The 19,289-nt window shown below is 38.9% G+C and overlaps 1 long non-coding RNA gene across 1 annotated transcript; it reads left to right on the top strand.

The window, feature by feature from the left end:
• The first annotated feature begins 7,720 nt into the window (after positions 1-7,720).
• Positions 7,721-10,837, top strand: LOC121394645. The gene is made up of 2 exons (XR_005961892.1): positions 7,721-7,883; positions 9,901-10,837. It is a non-coding gene; the product is annotated as an uncharacterized LOC121394645 (long non-coding RNA).
• The last annotated feature ends 8,452 nt before the right edge of the window (positions 10,838-19,289 follow it).

Genomic DNA, 19,289 nt, shown 5'->3' with positions numbered 1-19,289 from the left:
TAAATATCTCTTTTAGCGTATCATTAGCATAAATCTTGTCCCATAAGACTAAGGATAAATGACCTCTTATCATCCTCTAAAGATGAGATATAAAGAGACCATCTATTCCTTATTCTATTTCTCTGGAGAAGATCATCCATTCTAAATCTAATTACCTCTTGAATACATAAGTTAAATAGATAAGACAACACGTCCTTCAAAGAAGGAGGGTTCTCTTTTATCCAGTACAAGAATATAGATTTCCGAGTAGCTGCCATAACTAACCAACAAAAAGATAATATTTCATCTGAGACATTAATAGAAGAGCCATTGTAAGATACCTGAAAAAAGTCTTTCACATCTACTAGAGCATATTGAGGATTTAGAGAAACATCTAAATTAATCGATTTTTCAATAAAACCTTTTATTTTTTCCCATAGGTTTCTAATAAACGGACAATCCCAGATATAATGAAAGAAATCAACATTCTGCTCTGAACATTTTGGGCAAAAAGAAATCTTCTGAGAGCTATCACAGTTTTGGAACAATAAGCGATAACCTAAATGAATGAGCCGGAAATGCTGGTCTCTCCAAGACTCAGAACATATATTCTTTCTAAAATTTTGGAAAGAGTGCAGAAGTTCCCTGGAAGAAACATTAGTTCCCAAAAATGAAGACCATTTTTTGCTCGAGTTCTCTAGTGGATCCATATCCTTGGAAACTGACTTTAAAAGATGTAATGAGATCCATGAAATATTATTTAGTTTAATATCTTCAACCAACTGTAATAATCCTTTATAAAACTGATGATGAATTAGTTGTGTTTTTGTTCTATTATCAATTAATTGAAAGCCTTGTCTAATCTGCAAATAGCTGAGCCTTTCCTTCTCAGAAAGACTATACTTTTCCTTAAACATTTTCCTAGGGAGTGGGTCTCCCAAAATAGGATCTAAAATGTGAGTAATTTGAGAAATACCGAATTTTCTCCATTTGTAAGAAAATTGATTTCTTTGCTTAATGGGAAACCCCTTCAGAAAGAAAGGAGATAAAAAAGGTGAGACATTGAAGTTTAGATTATTCTGTTTACATAGAATTTTCCAAGTACTGGTTGTATCCCTAAAAATTGGATTTCTCTTAATATCTATATGTTGCTCAGACCAGTTTTTATGTAAAGAAGATATAATATGTTCTTTTGAGTCCAAAAATAGTTCCAGATTCAGATTAGTAAATTTCTCAGTACCCGACAACCATTCCACAATATATCTAGTATTAGCAGCAATATTAAACTTTCTAAAGTCTGGGACATTAAGTCCTCCTAAACCTTTAGGTTTTCTAAGTTTAGATAAAGAAATTTTAGGTTTTTTGTTATGCCAAATAAAGTTTCTGAGGATCCGGTCTAACTTCTGTACATCAAGATGTTTTAGCAATAACGGAAGGTTCAGAATAGGAAACGCAATTTTTGGAAAAATTAGCATTTTAAATAATGCTATCCTTCCCATTAGGTTCAATGGACTATCCATCCATTTTTTGCAATGGGTTTGCATTATGTGACTTAATGGAGAAAAATTTAAAGGATATAATTTAGAGAGATCAGAAGGGATCAAAATTCCCAAGTATTTCATTTTACCAGAAGGAGATTTAATTTGAAGATCAGCTAGCAATTGTTTTGGAATGTTAGAACAAATATTCAGAATATCTGTTTTACTGGAATTAATGAAATATCCTGAAAAAGACTTATAATAGTCAAAAAAATTAAAAATATTTTTAAGTGATAACGTTGGATTACTAACAATCAAGAGAAGGTCATCAGCATATGCTAATGATTTGAAATGTTTACCATCAATCATCAGACATTGGAATAAATTTGAAGAATCAAGAAATCTAATTAAAGGCTCCATAGAGATATTAAACAAAAGTGGGGACAAAGGACACCCTTGACGAGTTCCTCTGAAGAGATCAAAAGTCTCTGATAGTTCCCCAACTGCTGCGATTCTTGCTTTGGGATTAGAATAAATAGAGCCAAGTAATAACATAAACTGACCTTTAAGACCAAATCTGTCACAGCATTCCGAAAGATATTTCCAAGAGACATTGTCGAAGGCTTTCTCAGCATCTAAGCTCAATATTGAACATGGAATCATAGCTTTCTTGGCTTTGTAAATAATATTTATTAAAGTACGTATATTCTTAACCCCTGTTCTATTTTTCACAAAACCATTTTGCTGAGGAGAGATAATACTGGGTAGCAGTAAAGAAAGCCTATCAGCTATTATTTTTGTTAAGATTTTAATGTCAAGATTTATTAAAGATATAGGTCTAAAGGAAGCCGGTTGAGAAAGATCTTTCCCTTCCGGAATTAATTTGATATGAGAAATCATACTAGAATTTAAGACTTTCCCATGACAATAAATTTCATTATATAGGTTTGTCAAAAAAGGTTCCAATTTTAATGCTTTATAAAAAGGAGAAATTAATCCATCAGGCCCACCAGCTTTGAAATCCTTTAAAGAATTTATGGTAGACAATACTTCCTGGATATTAATTGGTTGATTAAGCACATCTAGTTGCTCTTCGGATAGTTTTGGGAAATTAACCTTCGAAAGAAAATTCAGACTTTCAGTTTCATTTAGCTGTGAAGGGGAATAAATAGATTCAAAATAACATCTAAAGATATTTACTATGTCTTTTGGGAGGTTAGTCATCTGACCCAAATGATTTCTAATCATCATAGGTTTATGAGACCATTTACTATGTTTAAACATATTGGCAAGAAATCTATTTGATTTATTATGTAAATTACCAAACCCAGCTTTACAATAGGCGAAAGAAGATTGGTCCCTCAAATTAACCCAATGTTTAAGTTTATCTAATGCTTCTTTATAGCTTTCACTATGTTGTTTAGTAGGATGCATAACGAAATTCAAATTTGCCTTTTTTTGAGCTTTAGAATGCAAAATAAATTCTTTATTAATTTTTCTCATATAATGTATTCTATATGAAGTAATTTCTCCACGGATTACCACTTTCCACGCATCCCACAACAATGGCAAGTTGGGCTCATCCTCCTGAGTTGACATATTCTCTTTAAGAAACAATTTCCATCTCTCTCTCAGCTTTTTATTAAATTCCGGCTTATCTTTGAGAAAAATTGGGTAAGACCAAGGAATGTAAGATTTTGGTGAAGGGCCTAGATCTACCTCTATTAAGACCGGGGCGTGATCTGATAAGTTGATACTACCAATATTTGCTGATCTAGTTTTATTAAGTACATCAATTGATGAAAATAAGAAATCAATACGAGTCCCTATTCCATGAGGATGAGAGAAGAAGGTAAAATCTCTATCTGTCGGGTTCAACATTCTCCAAAGGTCCACCATCTTTGTTTGACTTTCAAAATTCGATAACAATTTTGATTTTTTAATAGACTGTTTTTGGACTGGACCACTTTTATCTAAAGGCCATAAGTAGGATTCATTAAAATCTCCGCCAATAACAAATTTATTTTGTGGATAAGACCCTATCTTCTGGATTATCTGAGAGTAGAACTGTTCTTTACCTGAATTAGGAGCATATAAGGAACTCATGAACCAAACCTTATTTTGTAAAAGCACCTCAGCTATCACGAATCTTCCATCATTGTCCCTTTCTGAGTTCATTAATTGGATATTTAAAGACTTATGGAATAAGATCGCTACTCCTCCTTTTTTTTTCACTGCAGGGGAATAGACTACATTTCCAACCCATCCCTTTTTTAATTTTTCAGATTCTACGTCGGAAAGATGAGTTTCCAATAGCATAACTACTTCTGATTTCAATTTTTTTAACTCAGCTAACACTCTTTTTCGCTTTATAAATGAATTAAGCCCATTCACATTCCAAGTAACAATATTAAGCATTAAAACCTATCATAAGATATAAAACATTGTTACAAGAATACCAAAAGTTTCTAAAAATACCAGGTCTAGTAAAATAAGAGGAGAATGTAATGTAAGACAGATCACTGAAGTGAATGAAAAAATAAAATAGAATCATCATAAAAAAAAATTGAACAAAACTCCAATAAAATACATAAAAAGTCATCAGGGATGTAAACCATCTATTGATGAAATGAACATCTTTAATTATATCAACCCAAAAAAAACAATAGCTTCTTAACTTTAGTGCTTTGGTATCAAAAACTCTCAACCAACCAAAAAAGAAAAAAAAACAAAGCACCAGAAAAATATACATTAGGTTCAGTGACTTCACTTTTTTCCTAAAGAGAGAGAAAGCTTAAACTCTCTTACAAAGATAAGTGGCAGGGTAAATTCCACAACATCTACCACTTACAAACTCAAAACCTTCAAATTTTAATTTTAATTGTAATATCAAGTTGAATTAGGTCATCATATTATCCAAATTGGATTGTTCCTGTGTAATAGGGGATCTGGATCTAGATCTTGGATTTGCTGTTGTATTCTTATCTTGAATCTTCTGTGTGGGACGAGAAAAAACTTTTGTTTCTTGCCTTCTTTCCTTAGCCGAATCAGGGAAACCAAATCTTGCATCTTTAGATTGATCCTTAATAAAGGATGAGGATTGTTTCTCAAGCCGGAATATGAAATTTGAAGCATCCTTTGGATTTTCGAAAATGTGGGTTTCAGTTGCCAGAAAAATCTTCAATTTAGCTGGGTACGTGAGTGCAAATTTAATGTTCATCTTAAATAAAGATTGGCAAATTGTAGTGAACTCCTTCCTTTTTTGAGAGAGCAAAATTGAGTAGTCTTGGAATATAAGGATTCGGAAGCCATCAATATCCAATGTGTGGTTTTTCTTATAGACTTGAAGAAATAGAGCTTTTTCAGAATAGTCTAAGAACTTAGCAATAACTGCTCTTGGTTTGAGGGGAGCTTGTTCTCTCAAAGGTCCGATGCGATGGACTCTTTCCAACTTAATGTTTGTCAAGTTTTGTGAAATCCCTAGTTTTTTAGGAATTGTTGAAGTAATCATAGTGATAATGTCACTCATCTTATAAGATTCCGGAAATTCCTATAAATCTTAAGTTATTTCTTCTTGTCCTATTTTCGAGATCATCAATTTTAGATTGCATATCCTTTGTCTTCTTTTCCAGATCATCCAATCTCGTAGAAGTGAAAATTGTGTCATCTTGAATATCAGAAACCAGAGATTGTAATTCCTGCATCTGGCGATTCTGTGAGGTAAGGTTTTCAGACAAACTTTTAATAGTGCCTTGTAGAAGTTCGAGTGCTTTTTCAATAGCTGATTGAATAGCCTTTTCAATCGTTGGGTTAAGTAGTTTTGCAACTTCAGCTGCTAGAAGAGAATTTTCAGTAGATTTTTGTTGTGAGCTTTTAATAGAGCCATTGTCATTTTCAGAATTTTTGGAATTCTTCAATTTACTTCTTTCATATGTTTTCCCATTACTTTTAGTAGAGAAAACTGAGGGGGCAGGAGAAGTATCCATATTTCAGCAGTAGATTTTCGTTAAAAAAAAAAAAAAAAATATATATATATATATATATATATATATGTAATATATATATATCAAAATCCACTATAGTTGCAAACAGTATCCCAAGAAGACACTTGGGGGCAGATTCACTAAGCTCGAGTGAAGGATTCGAATGAAAAATACTTCGAATTTCGAAGTATTTTTTTGGTACTTCGACCATCGAATTGGTTAAATTCGTTCGAATTCGAACGAAATCGAACGAATCGAACGAAAAATCGTTCGACTATTCGACCATTCGATAGTCGAAGTACTTGCCCTTTAAAAAAAACTTCGACCCCCTACTTCGGCAGGTAAAACCTACCGAAGTCAATGTTAGCCTATGGGGAAGGTCCCCATAGGCTTGCTAACCTTTTTTTGATCGAAGGATTTTCGTTCGATCGTTGGATTCAAATCCTTCGAATCGTTCGATCGAAGGATTAGCGCTAAATCCTTCGACTTCGATATTCGAAGTCGAAGGATTTCAATTCAAGGGTCGAATTTCGAAGTATTTTTTACTTCGAAATTCGACCCTTAGTGAATCTGCCCCTTAATCTACTTGAATGTAGACTGGTGTATGTTTCAGACTTGGGGTGGAAAAAAATATCACAAATATATATTTTCTTCACAGTTTGCAATACTCTTTGCAGTTTGGTATGAAGATGCAGTAAATAGGTTCAGATAATTCACTTGTTTTTACCTCAGCTTCTGTTTATTTGCAATTCAAGAGTCTTTACGCACAAATATTACTGTTTGTGAAGTGAGTATAACATGAGGCAATAGTTTAACCACCTTTTTTCTCACACAGATGCGTCTCTCATTAGTCAAAGTTAGGTATGACTGAAGATCTTATCATCTCCTTAGTAAAACAATGAGACTCACTTTGTCTTTCCCTTCACACCGGTTACCTTTACCACCAGCTCAATATTTTTTGTGTAGAAGCATTAAGGCATATTATAAGGGTATATCCTGAGGTAAAGAAAGAACCCCTTGTCGGCCATCTTGCTTCATAAACAAATGCGTCACTCAGTAATAACTTTTGTTATACTTGGGGTTATTACTGCTCCTTTACAAAAACTTAATCACTGACTTTTTCCTTCATAAATATTTCCCTTTCCCTCAGTTTGGTCTTCTGTATTTAGAAAAACAGTTAGGCTTGGTAAAAGGAGTTATCGTGAGGTGATACTTCTGTCAGCCATCTTGTCCCAAAAGTATATGACTCCCAAATCTTTTAATTTTGCCAGGAACTGTTTAAATTATTAATATATAAGTTATAGTTACTGAAATCCTCGAAATAATCCTCTTTCCTTTCCGGTTCACAGGTTTACAAGTCTCCGTTTCAGAGCCAAGGCCCTGGGCACCCGCCAGCACTGAGCCAAACCGCTCCTCTGCTCTCCCCAGCCGCCACCGGATCACTTCGAAAGACTCGCAAAAGAGAACAGGAACTCCGAGGATCTTCAGGGTAAGTAAATGAAGTACCTTGCCGAATTTAAATAGCTGTTGTAAGTGGAAATGCGCGGAGCTTCACTCCCGCCCTCCCGCTCTCTCAGGCGCCATAACCGGAAGTCGAATATCAGTCTCTACATCATACTACAAGTTAATTTAAAGGTGAACATAATAGGCAAATCATAAGGCAAGGCTCAAAGTCCAAAGGAGGTTAGGGCAGTCTTTCCATAATTTGGATCTTCATATTTTAAGTCTGCTAAAAATTATTTAAACATGAAATAAACCCAATAGGAATGTTTTGCCTCCAATAAAGATTAATTATATCTTAGTTGGTGTCCAGTACAAGGTACTGTTTTATTATAACAGAGAAAAAGAAAATATGTTTCTGCATTTTGATTTTATTATAATGGAGTCTATGAGAGATGACCTGCCCATAATTTGGAGCTTTCTGCATAATGGGTTTCTGGATAATGGATCCTATAAATCTTTTGAAGTCACGTATGTAGGTAATAACTGCGAAATTCCCATCACTGTATACATCTCAATTATGACTCACAGTTAAGTCCTTGCTAACAACTGTAACACTGATGAATGTTACAAAAATTTGTCATTCTTCTTTTGTGTATAAGCTTCATAACAATATTTTACCAGTCATTTGACTGTAAAAAGGAAAAAAAACTTCAGATTATGACTGATATTTAATAGTCAAATCCAGCACATTTTATTAGATGCTATTAAGGAACGGTCATTAAACCCTATGTGGTTACACAGTGTTGCATATGAAAGCTGCTGTGGGCTCCCTGATTACAAAAATGAAATAGCTTATATTGGCTTTCTGCTACTTCCCAGCAGGTAATCTCACTCATAATTCCTTTGCATCTAGACACGGCGGGAGAAGATTGACAGCATTGAAAAGCATGTCAACACTGCTGCTGTGAATGTTAAAGAGAGAACCAAAAACCTGGGGAAGGTAGGGATATGCTCCTGCTGTTGAATCAATCGGGAGCTGCCTACAAGCAATCTTCTGTATTAACCCAATTGATCTGCCGTCTTTAATGCTGAGTGAACCAGCAATTAAGAAAATAAGAAAGAAATGACACATGGTTGGGAAGGTGGGGGTAGTGGGAAAGAAATCAATAGCCACTGTGATATGCTATCACATTCATTCTGTTAGTACTAGCTAGAAGCCACCTTAGAGTTTGTAAGCAGATTCAATGTTGTTTATCAAAATAATAGGGATGCACCAAATTCATAATTTTTGGATGCAACAAATTTTAATTATACAGTGCCTTTTGTGGATTTTACTCAAATTTGAATATGCACTTCATTAGGGTTCAGAATGTGCCCAAATCTTTTTTGGAGGATTTGGTATTTTATTACCTAATGTTCATATTCAAAACTCATTTGAGATCCAAAAATCACTTGAATAACATTTGCACTGCCATAACTATAGAGGAAGCAAAACCACGGCTGGGGGCCCCGGGGTTAAAGGGGGGCCGGAATGCAGGGTCTGTTTCCTCTATAGTGTCCAAATCCTCTCGCTGTTTGTTTTTTTAAATTGATTGAGGGGGCAGGAGTGTCTATACAAGCCGGGTGTGCTCTTTTTATGCCCCAGAAATGAGGGTTCAGACCCAATCTGAACACTGGGATTTGTCCTGGATTTTGTGTATACTTGCAAAGTAACAGCTTGGTTGATAAATGGTGTCCACTAAGCACTAAGTGGGGATTACAGTTTACTTCAGCTCAAAATAATTTAGGGGTTTATTGAAAATAAACTCTGAGTTTGTTACAATTTAAATCATTTTTAATTCTGCCAAAATCATTTGCAGTGCAATTGCATATGTCTATTGCTATTCCTGGCAAATACAGTAAAACCCTGGCTTTAAGTCTCTCAAGAGACCGAGAGAAACTAACAAACAATTGCAGAAAATGTAAAATCGGTGAATAAATGAACGTAGCATACTTAGCATGGGGCTGCAAATAAACAGGGTAGGCTAAATTGAGGTTCTACTGTGCATGGTGCCTAAAAAGGAAAAGCACTTCATGGGACTATGTGCCGCATATCCTTGACGGAGAAGGACCACAATAATAAGAATAGGTGTAGAAGGAAAAGCCTGTCAATAACAGCAATGGCCATCAGAATAATTTCCTGTATTAAAAGACAATAAGATTACTTATAACAGCAATTATCTGAATGATACCTCTTCTAAATCCAAAGAGGACCACGAGTCCAAAAAGCTAAACAGCACATACAGCAACTCACAAATTGTGCCCTGCAGGTGGGGATTACCTATTTAGCAAAATGGATAATACGGAATAATGAGGAGCGATATTTTCCACTAAAAAAAAAAGGTTGCGCGGCTGGGAAAGAGATTGTGTGAAAAATGTCCATTGACTACAATGCACTATGCAAATTTTTGGCAATGCGAAATGGGGCAGATTCACCTATCACTAATATTGAAATGATGCATGAAGATATAGAGCACACAGAAAGAAGAAGTAAAATGCATTAACCCTTTAGGAAGGAAACAGTGTGACACAATGTAGCTAACTTCACATTGCCCTAGTCTAATCTTCAGGCATAAGAAGACTAAGGACCACTTAAAAGCCTACTCGAAGATTTTAATCAATCATCAAGACCCCTAGGCAGGAAATGGGGATGGGACATTGAATAGGATTATTATTAATGACAGGGAGTAACAGAATACATATATATATATATATATATATATATATATATATATATATATATATATACAGTATATAGACCTTGCAATTTAGTTGCAATAGATATACAAGAGAATATAGATAAATGTTACAATAATTTATAAGGCTGTGCCATCATTCCATGTATTGAATGTTATATATTGTTAGTTTAGTTATAGATTACTTTAATGACGCTATTAGCGAACATTTAAATACTTGCATGGTTATAACCTGACACTTGGTGTTTGTTTTTAATCTGCTTTTAAATTTTTTACTCTTAGACACTGTTACAGTCTGAGTGCGGATAGCAGTAGTGGTACTGAGCTGTAAAGTCCGTTGTGTGGGAAATAGACGAGATGCTGGTCAGACGACTTATGTTGAGCGACATGGTAAGTCCCTTTAAACTCTTGATGAGAGGCTGCTGTAGTGTGACACCCTGACCGGCACATTTAAGCGAGGGATAAGAAACAATTTCAGAATTATCTCTATGAAGTTTTTTACACTGTAGTTTTACCCTTATTGATGGTCCGGCGGTGCAATCGGGGAGTACCTGATTGACGCAGACTGGAGGGTTTTCAAACATTTGAGTTTGCTGTGGTATGCTGGCACTGAACTAGTTAACCCTCACGCTTCAATCCTCTCTGCTTCCCCCTCCCCTGACTAGAGTAACAGAACGTGAACGTACTGACAGTCAGTTGAAGGGAGAGGGGCGTGCCTAGTAGGAAATGTGTTACAATTGTAGCCGAGATCATAGAGTCCGGGACTGACAGCCGCGATGATACACAACTTTGTAGCGTTTCAGCTTATCTACATCACTCTCGTAATCTCACTGTGGTACTTTTAATACACCATACCAGCTCGATCCTATGTCTGCGATCCAGCCCAGCCAGAGATCAGTGGTATAGTATATCACTTTTAAACATTAACACTTGATACTTACACCGTATAAAGTCACAAATAATCACGTATGCTCTGCTATGATGCTTCTAATAGTTTTTATATGATTACACTATAACTAAAGTTTGATATTTTTTACACGTAATTTTGACATTTGTATTTGGGCACTATTTGATGATGTCATTATTGTTTGATTTTGGCGCCAATTTTAACTGCTTTTAAAGCGCTTCACTCTGTGTGTTAATTTCTTTTGCTCCTGATGACGGCTCCAGTTTGGTAGCCGAAACTTCGAATAAACCACATCTTTTTGCATTTTCACAAGCCCCCGGAGTGCGGTGTATTGTTTGTACTATATATATATATATATATATATATATATATATAATGCTATAATAAATGTTGTAAAAAGCAATCCAGAAGGCAAAGATAGGAAATGAGGAGCGCATTGTGGCTGAGGCTAAGAGGCATCCTGATGATGGTTCAGAGAGAACCGAAACGTGTTGATGTGGGGTAGTCTGTAAAACTACAATAAAACCTCTATTTCACAATACCCGTGAGTGCTCCTAATTACACCTGTACATGCTCTTTTTTGAGGAGCACCCGGGACTTGATTGATCGATGGTGAGTGCCGGTTAATAATATGACTATATATATATACAACGCTATATATAAATGTTGTAAAAAGCAATCCAGAAGGCAAAGATAGGAAATGAGGAGTGCATTGTGGCTAAGGCTAAGACAAACCCGAAAATCAAGGATATGATTCATAAAGCTTTAATAAAAATTTATGTAAACAAGGCACCAGGGCCAGTGGCATACACCCCCGGGGTTCTAAGAGAGCTTAGTGCAGTTTTAGACTTTAACTTCATTAAATAATAGTACCAGTATGGTTGTAACAGATACAGAAAAGGCAAATGTGCTAAATCAGTTCTTTTCTTCAATGTATACAATAGAGGAGTCTGTGTTCCCAGGCTTACTTCATAGCTGCACTGATGGCTCAGCTCAATCTAGTCAGTGGCTGACTCAGGATATGATACATAAAGCGGCAAATGAGATTCAATGCTGATAAATGTAAAGTCATGCACCTGGGATGTAAAAATATCCAAGCCACTTATACCCTTAATGGGACTGCACTAGGCAAATCCATTATGGAAGAGGACCTTGGAGTTCTTGTAGATGATAAACTTGGCTGTAGCAAGTAATGCCAGTCAGCAGCATCAAGGGCAATTAAGGTCTTGAGTTGTATTAAAAGGGGCATTGATTGACGGCAGGAAGCTGTCATTCTTCCATTTAATAGAGAACTGGTAAGGCCCCATCTAAAATATGCCATACAGTTTTGGTCTCCATCACTCAAACAGGACATTATTAGAGAGGGTACAGAGAAGGGCAACTAAGCTGGTAAAAAGTATGGAAAATCTTAGCTATATAGAAAGACTAGCCAAATTGGGGATGTTCACACGGGAGAAGAGGCACTTAAGGGGTGATATGAAAGATAAGAATTTCTTACCTGTAAATTGTCTTTTTTTCAGGCCCCCTTAGGCAGCACACCAAAGAGAGAGATAGGCCCTCCTACTAGGGACAGGAAACAACATAAAAACACCCTCCCCTCCCTTCATTCCCCTGTGTTAGTTAACAAGATCCACACACACACAGAGGTTAAATTAAATTAAATTAAAAGGAGGGATAAATGGTGCTGGCTGAGGGGACCTGAAGAAAAGACAATTTACAGGTAAGAAATTCTTATCTTTCTTCAGGTCCCCAGGCAGCACACCATAGAGATTTTGAAAAGATCAATGGGAGGGAACACAAACTGCCTGTAATACTTTTTGACCAAAAGCAGCCTCCCTTGAAGAAAATTCGTCCAGCTTGTAGTGCTTGGAAAACGTATGCATCGAAGTCCATGTTGCAGCTTTACAAATCTGCTCTGCCGATGCTTCCGCTCTCTGCGCCAAAGTCGTAGCCACTGCTCTTGTCGAATGAGGTTTGATTCTTGCTGGTGGAGACAGATTTCTGGACTCATAAGCTAGAACAATAACCTGCTTTAACCACCTAGAAATCGTAGGCTTTGAGCCTGCCAACCCCCTAGACGGGCCCGAAAAATTGAGGAAAAGCTTATTTGATTTCCTGAACTGTGCCGATCTAGACAGGTAATAAATCAAGCATCGTCTGACATCCAACTTGTGAAGCTTGCGCTCATTATCCCCCACTGGATGTGGGTAAAAAGACGGTAATACAATCTCATGAGGTGAATGAAAAACAGAAACCACCTTAGGAACAAAGGAGGGAGGAAGTCTCATTACCACCTTGTCAGGAAAAACTTGTAGATAAGGATCTTTAATAGAAAGACTTTGTAACTCCCCCACTCTCCTAGCTGAAGTGAGAGCTACCAACATTATAGTCTTTAGCGTCAAAAGTTAAATATGGATCGAAGAGATTGGCTCAAACGGGTCCTCGGACAACACCGATAGGAGAAGATTAAGATCCCATGGTGGACAAACATCCCTAATAGTAGGCTTCAACCTATTTGTTTCTTTGATGAACTGTTTGACAAGGAGATTCTCACCTAGCGAGATGCTTTTCATTGCCCCCAGAGCTGCCACTTGAACCCTAAGGGTAGCCGGCTTCAATCCCATCTGAAAACCTTCTAACAGGAACTGAAGAATCTGAGGAACAAAAGCCTTAAATGGATCAATAGAACGATCTGCACACCAGAAAGAAAATCTTTTCCACATTCAAGAATAGATCTTATTAGTTCCTGCTTTTCTACTGTGAACCATAACAGCAATGACATCGGATGATAACCCCTGCTGTGTTAGCGACTGCCATTCAGGATCCACGCTGACAGAGCTAGTCTGCTGGGATCCGGTGGGTTCACTGGACCCTGATGGAGTAGAGTTCTGTTGGCGCCCAACCATACAGGATCCTCCTCCGCCAATTCCAGCAGAAGGGAAAACCAGGCCCTCCTGGGCCAATATGGAACTACCAGAATGACTCTGGTTTTGTCCAGCTTGATCTTCCTCAGAACTCTGGCAATCATCGGAAGTGGAGGAAATATGTATCCCAGACTGCCCCTCCAACACTGAAGCATAGCATCCACCGCTGCTGGTCTGTCTTGTGGAAACTGGGAATAAAACCTTTCCAACTTGGCATTTTCTCTTGTAGCCATGAGATCAGTGGTCGGACGGCCCCACCGTTGACTCAACATTTGAAAGACTGATGTACTTAGAGACCATTCCCCTGGCAACACCAACCTGCGGCTCAGAAAATCTGCTCTGATGTTGTCCGAACCTTTTATGTATACAGCTTGTAGCATCTGGAGATGTGTCTCTGCCCAAAACAGAATCCTGAGAGCCAACTCTAGCAAGCTCTGACTGTGCGTCCCTCCTTGTCTGTTCAGATAAGACACTACAGTAGTGTTGTCTGTTCTGATCTTTACTGACCGCCTCTGGTTAAGTGTGCTGTTGCTCTGAGAGCTCTCCAAACAGCCAGGAGCTCCCGGTGGTTGGAAGAGAGAGACGCTTCCTGAGGAGACCACATGCCTTGCCAGACATTCTGCTCCAGAGTCGCTCCCCATCCCTGCCTGCTGGCATCGGTGGTGAGAATAAGCCACTCCTCTATGACCCATGGTACACCCTTGGACAAGTTCGGGTCCTTCCACCAACTGAGCGAGTGCCTCATCTGAGGGGGTAACGTCATGAGATTGTCCAGAGAACTCTCTGTGCCATCCCAAACTCTCAATATTGCTCTCTGAAGAAGCCTCATGTGCAATCTGGCCCAAGGCACCGCCTCTATAGTTGCCGTCATTGTTCCTAGGGCTGACATGGCCTGCCTGATTGGGACTTCTCTCTGCTGAGAGAGACCCAACAAAGACCTGCACCGGCTGATCTTCCTCAGCTGAGGAAGGTAGGTACGGCTCTGATCTGAGTCTAGCAGTACCCCCAAAAACTGCTTCTTCCGAGACGGCTTGAGACTGGATTTCTGATAATTGATCTTCCAACCTAAAGTCTCTAGACAGGAAATCGTCTTCTGGAGATGACTGAGAAGAAGACTGCTGGAAGATGCTTTCACTAACCAGTCGTCCAAATAAGGAACGATCTGAATCCCTTGGGTTCTTAGAAAAGCCACTACCACCACCAAGACCTTGGTGAAAATTCGGGGAGATGAGGACAGACCGAATGGCAGGGCTGCAAACTGATAATGTCTTGTTTTGTACCGATGTTTGATAGCAATTCTCAGGAACTGCTGATGCTCCTCCCAAATCGGAATATGGAGGTAGGCGTCCTGAAGATCGATTGTCGCCATGAAATCTCCTTCTTGCAAAATTGAGACTGCTGATCTGACCCCTTCCATCCTGAAATGAATCTTTTTCATGAAGGTATTGAGATAAACTAAATTGATGATCATCCAAAATTTGCCTGACCGTTTGGGGACCAAAAAAACGGAAGAATAGATTCCCCTTCCTTCCTCTCCTCGAGGAACAGGAACCAAAACACGGGACTGCACAAATTCTTGAACTCCCTTGAGAAGAAATGTTCTCTTCACAAACTCCCTGGGAACTCTTGTGCAAAGAAAACGAGGTTTCGGGTAAGAAGCCAGCTCTAGCCTGTACCCTTCCTTGATGATACTTAGAACCCAAGGATCGCTGGTGATCCTTGTCCACTCGTGAAAAAAATAACGTAGTCTTCCCCCTACCGGTCTGAATAATTTGGGGTCAAAACTGATCTGTTTTGCGAGGACCCTCTGACTTAATTCCTCCTTTCTGGGGCTTACCTGGTCTGCCACGTACGGAACGAAAATAGGTCTTCTTCCTCTCTCTCGAATCCTTATACTGATTTGATGGGCGAAAAAAAAATTTCTGAGGAAAAAAACGCCTGTCTTGAGGTAAATACTTCTTTGTCTCTCCCAACTTAGAAACTAGTGCTTCTAACTCCTTACCGAATAAAAAGGGACCTTCAAACGGCATGGCACACAGCCTATTCTTTGATGCCAGATCTGCTGCCCAATGTTTAAGCCACACCGCGCGTCTACCAGCTACTGCTAAGGCAGAAGACCTAGCTGCCATTCTAATGCTCTCTACTGAAGCATCACACAAGTAATCTGCCGCCAGTTTAATAATTTCCATGGAAGACCTCAAATCTTCATGGGAGACTCCATCTTCCAAGTCTTGATCCAACTGAGTAAGCCAAAGCCTAATGGATCGAATGACACAAGCTGTAGCAACACCTGGCCTAAAACCTGCAGCAGAAGATTCAAAAAGCTTTTTGAAGGCAGCATCCACTTTACGATCCATAGGATCCCTGAAACTAGCTCCATCCTCAACTGGAATAGTCGTTTTCTTTGCCAGTCTGGCTACTTCTACATCAACCTTGGGTGAAACATCCCAAGCGGCCGCCACCTTGTCATCAAAGGGAAATAACGCCTTTAACTTCTTAGGCAGTGATAATTTCTTTTCAGGCCTCAACCATTCCTTGGAAATTATGCTTGAAATAACTTCATGCACTGGAAAAACCCTAGGCGATTTTCTGCGACCCAAAAACATCAAATCTTGTTTTGAACGAGGCTTATCCTCATCTTTAAGATCCATAGAAGATCTGACGGCCTTAACTAAATGATCAATATTTTCTACTGAAAACACATAGGCATCTTCTTTAATCTCCTCCTCATCCGATGAATCCATCAAGATTTCATGTATGTCTGGCGCCTCCAACTGGGAAGCATCAGAAGTACTTGCCTGAGGTTGAGGCTGCGCAGAAGTTTTAAACATATCAAAGGTTTGCTGCATATTAGTCTTAAACCAGGTCATGAACTGGGACATAGACTCAGGCACTTCTTGTTGAAAATTCTCTTTAAAGCAATCCAGACAAATCCTCTTCGGAAAATCCAAAGGAAGCCTGGACTTACACAAAGCACATCTCTTAGACCTTCCTTCCTGATCTCTAGTTTCAGAACGGAAAGAGATGGCTAAAAGAAAAAGAGAAAAAAATTTGCCTACAGTCACATCAAATAACGCCTAGTAACATCCAGACAAGGAGAAAAAAACACCTACCAGAGCAGAAATCAAGCACACAAGAGCCGCAGTGTAGGGAGGCCACATAAAAAAGAGAAGATCCGGCCTTTTAACTTGCCACCGGGTCACGTGACTCGCAACCCGGAAGTAACCTCTAGCAGAGCAGGAGTTGAAAGCGGCATTTCCCTCAGCCGCATAGATACAGCGCCGCCGAATAGTCACGTGATCCGCCTGCCAACAACAACCAGGAAGCGACGCCGTTCTAACAGCGCGAACACGCGCAGGCAACACACAGCGGCCATTCACATCGCACCAGCCGCACAGAAACAGCACCTATTGGTGCCTCGGCCCCAGGACTCTCATTTACTAGGGAAATGCCTAGAAGGAAGTCTGATCCTGCAGGTACTGTAAAGGTGTGATCACATCCAGATCGAACACGTAACAAGCCCCAACTGGAGCCTCACATATTAACCCCTACAAGGAGAACTATACCGCAAACCCGTAGCTACAGGTGAACGGTAAAGGACGGTAGCTACCAGTCCAGACATATCCTAAAAACAAACAAACAGGAATCCTGCTGGACCCCTGTAATACTCACCTGATCCCTAGAGGACAGGAAACAAAACACAGGGGAATGAAGGGAGGGGAGGGTGTTTTTATGTTGTTTCCTGTTCCTAGTAGGAGGGCCTATCTCTCTCTTTGGTGTGCTGCCTGGGGACCTGAAGAAAACTATATATAAATATATTGTTACGATTGGCATCCCAAACCCAGAACAAACCCCAGTCTTCTGCCATTAACAGCCACCTTCACTTTGGGAGGAGCCCTGCGCTACTCGGGTGCTGCCAAGTCTTAATGCGAGAGGACCAGGGAGAGAGTTCTGGGCAGGCGAGGGAACCGCAAGTGGTACAGGAATGGAGAACATGGAATGGAGCCTTTAAATAATTTAAAGATTCAAATCTCCTTTGAATAGCTGCCCCCATGGCTACACAGCAGCTTATTTATATAAACGATAGTAGTGTTTCTGAAGCAAACACAGCAGTTTTACTAGTGCAGGGCAACACTGCATTACGTTATTACTTTAAAACAATTTAGTTTTTCAATGTTACTGGTCCTTTAAGAGGTTGATGGACACATGTCTTTTTCAACCTAACTAACTATGTTACTATATCCATAATTTACAAGCTTGTTGCTAGCATTAAATGTATGTTTACACCTCCAGCACATTGGAATAAATACAGTGACGATCCTGCCCCCTCCGCTGCCTGAGGCAGCTTGCTACTGCTGCCCCCCCCCGAGTAGTGGTGAGTGGCTTGATATATGACCAATGGCGGTCTGAAACATTGACGATTGTCTGGGTCAGAGCCCATGTCTCAATAAAGGAATTTTGAAAAAAAGAAACTCGTGATTGGTGCGGTTGATGATACATAATACATGATACATAGGGTGGTGTCAACAACATTGGTGGAGGGGTCCAGGAGGCTAGCACAGAGCTCTCTGTGCTACAAAAGCTGAATTTCCTGTCGAAATACCGGAAATTCGGCTCTTAGGAGCAGCATTTTTGCCACCCCTGGTAACTAGCAGGTTCTGCCGTCTGAGGCTTCCCTGGATGAATACAGGGCTGGCTCAGAGCAGGAGTGAAAGGAGTGATATGCAGACAGAAGTTCCTACTAGAATAGTCCCAACATACTGTAGTCCCAAATCAGTAGGCCTTAAGGTTGCCACACATAACAATTAAGATCTTTGTTTTCATTATATATATTTAGATTATATATTTAGAACTGAATCTTCAGATAAACAGGTAAAAACAATAGAATTCTACCTCTGAGTTTTCTGCCAATAATTCAATAAAATTTAGTTTTCCGAGTGTCAATCTTACTGACTTTTCGAAAAAAATATTGATAAATGAGTTTAATTTGTGGGAGTTTGGTTGACTTTGGTTTAATAAAAAAATTAGATTAAATTTAGTTTTAGTAAAGAACAACTCTAGAGTGAAACAGGTGTACTGGAGCCATCACTGAAAAATGGTTGAGTGGATCTGACACAAAATCACAAATAGTGGGAATTTTTTTCTGTGTATTATTGTATTTATAGGCTGTAGAAAAGTGATTTCCAGGGCACAAGAGTTCACTATAAAAGGAGACACAAAGGGGCAGTGCAATCTCTCTCCAAAGGATAGGCAGCAGTAACATGCTCTGATTGGATAGACAACGTGGGAAAACAGTTTTGCTCCCACACATTACTGTATAATGAATTCTGCTAAGAGCTGTGCCAGAGGCATGCATATTTAAAACGGTTTGCAACAAAGGACTGGTTATATACTTGTGTAATTTAGGGAAAGAGTGAAATTAAAGCTCAACCACTTTCTAAACATTAAGGGGCAGATTATCAAAATGTGATTTTAGAGCGTAATAAGTAAAAACTCACTCACGTCCTGTTCATTCCTGTGATATTTTCAGATTTGTATTTATCAAAGTGTGAAAGTCAGAGCTTGTCATTTGATAAATACGGTTCTAAAAAAAAAACCCTGGGAATGAATAGAACATAACGTGAGTTTTTGTTTAAGCTCTAAACGCACATTTTGATAAATCTGCCCTTGTGTCTTGGCCCATTACTGCTGTTCTCTTTAATCAAACTATACCATTAGTTTACAAAGTGGCAAGAATCTTTGCATATCTGGCAAAATAGAATCAAAGAGAGCCAATCGGTTGGAGGAAAAATCCCAGATATTATCTGGCTTAGTGAACCGTCTATTGGGTAGGGAAGTGG

Source organism: Xenopus laevis, chromosome 6L, assembly GCF_017654675.1.
Source record: "Xenopus laevis strain J_2021 chromosome 6L, Xenopus_laevis_v10.1, whole genome shotgun sequence".
NCBI lineage: Eukaryota > Metazoa > Chordata > Amphibia > Anura > Pipidae > Xenopus > Xenopus laevis.
The sequence above is the reverse complement of the archived record's forward strand: the minus strand, read 5'-3'. Positions and strand labels throughout refer to the sequence as shown.